The following is a 2,494-nucleotide window of genomic DNA, read 5'->3' as shown; positions in this document are numbered from 1 at the left end:
TTGGGTCCTGGAGTGGGGTGGGAACCAGGCGGAGTGGAACTATGGGGGGGAAAAAGAGGGACATTTGTAATAATCTGAACAATAAAGTTGTTTTTTTTTAAAAAAAAAAAGTTGAATCCGGCTGAATAACTGAATAACCCCCATCTGGGCAGGCATCTAGAGGTGATGATGAAAAGTCCTGCTGTATGAAATATATATTCCATTTATGAGAAAAAGAGGGACATTTGTAATAATCTGAACAATAAAGTTGTTTTTTTTTAAAAAAAAAAAGTTGAATCCGTTTGTACAGCTGAATAACCCCCATCTGGGCAGGCATCTAGAGGTGATGATGAAAAGTCCTGCTGTATGAAATATATATTTGTAAGCTCCATTTATGAAGCTGTTCCTAAAACATATGTTTAGGTAACTTCCTAGAACATATAAAAGCTATGTTTGCAGTATGCCATCATGGTTAAGGGCACAAACTATGGCAAAAAGTTTGAATGTTAATCCCAGCTCCACCATTTACTTATTATGACCTTGCATAAGTCACATTACCTCCCTAGACCTCAATTTTTTATCTATACAAGAAGATGGTAATATTACTACCCCATAAATTCACTGTAGCCTTTAAATGAGATGCTATATGAAAAGTATTTGTTCAATAGAAAAGAGGCAATAAATGGTAATTATCAGCCACCATACCGATTGTCCATTCTACGAAAGTATTCTACTTTGAAGATTTATGAAAAGGGACATAGGACAGAGAGCAAGTTTTATGCCACGAGTAGCTCCAAAGACAATCTTAGGATTCTCCTAAGGTAAAGAAGAAACTGAGATCACTATGTTTGCTATTCGGTCCAGTCCCATTCTGGTTGATGTTAGAATAGATAGGCACACATTTTTGGCTTTTGGGATAAAAAGCAGGAGGACGAAATTACGAGTGAGCATGCACAACATATTCTCTTAAATTCCCTTGTAATGAAAGTGGATGATTAAAATCTTTCATTGGGAAATCAAGTAGCTCTCATATTAACACATGCAAAACAATGATAACTTTGGCATGATTATAGAATGAGAATGTGAGTGGCAAAATGCAAATGCCAAGGGGAAAATCAGCAGTCTTATTTTTCATTATTAATGTTTTTCTGTTGTATGCTGAATTCTAGAGTTTTTTAAATTTAAATTCAATGTTTGTATGTAATTTTGCCTGTGCTTGGCATTCTTCACTAAAATGGTTCAGCATAACAAAAACAAAATCTAGTAATTATGGCTGTAGCTACAATGTTTGTTAAGACTCAAAAGCAGACAATAGTTGTTTAATCACTGAAATTCAAAGAACAAAAAAACATCTCTCCATTACCCTTTTATTGAACCTGGCCCAGTGAAAGAGAATTACAGCTGAATGAACCAATGCAGATGTGTGTCTCTTTTTAAAAATATTTTTAAAGGTACAAAGCAGATTGTCCAAAGCAAGTTTGATACTGATGAGTTTTCTTCATTGGTAAATACTGCCTACCAGCTTCCAGTTGCTGACACACAAGACAGGTGAAAATACGATTGTAAAAGGTGTGGTGACAGCTCCCTCACCATACTTTATTAATTCTAAAATACACTTCTGCGGGTGTTAAGTACTTTTTTGTACCTCTTACAAAAAGATTTCAGGATATTTTGAACAGGTGCACCTAAGAAGTGATAAACATAGCTGCATTTTACTATAATATAATGTAATGGCAACCTTGTGCCACCATATGTAGCGGTCATTCAATCATTCATTCACTCTTGATGAATACTTATTGAGGGCCTAATATATGGTGAGGAACCTGAAGTGGACCTCAGTGATATGATCCATGACTCCACAGAGCTTGCATTCTAGTAAAACAAACAGTAGAGAAGTAAACAAATAAATATAGTAATTTCAAGTTGTGAATAATGCTATGAAGAAAATATAGCAGGGGCCCATTTTACAAGTTCCTAACGGAGATTAAATGTTCCTAGAAAACACTGAGTCCACTGGGGAAATTTCCTGGTTTGACCACTTCAAGGATGAATTGACCACCCTGAAGCATAAAGATTAATGGCACTGGTATATTTAACCCTGCTACTGTACCTGCTTATGGAATTTAATTTACTTAAGAAAAAGCTAAAAAAAATGGAAACAAAATGTTGACATGCCAGGTAACATAAATGCACTCATTTATTTCATATGACACATGGAAAAGAATTGGCTTTGAGCTTTTTTCGGGATTCTGGCTGTTTAACTTCACAAAGCATTATTTTGTTCTCACATCATAGGAAAGTAAAAGATACCACTCTGCCATCCCTCTATCATTAATCATGTTTGATCATGTCTTCTCCATTCTCTCTACACTTTTCAAAGTGGAAAAAATCTAGAATATTTAAACCTTGCCTCTTCCTGATATTTTTCATTTTACTAATAATTTCTGTTGATGGGTTTTGTTTTTATTTCATTTAAATATTTATTTTTTTATTTTATTTTTTTATTGTCTAAAGT

This window comes from Myotis brandtii, unplaced genomic scaffold (assembly GCF_000412655.1).
Source record: "Myotis brandtii unplaced genomic scaffold, ASM41265v1 scaffold305, whole genome shotgun sequence".
NCBI classification, from domain to species: Eukaryota; Metazoa; Chordata; class Mammalia; order Chiroptera; family Vespertilionidae; genus Myotis; species Myotis brandtii.
This window is presented reverse-complemented; position numbering follows the sequence as displayed.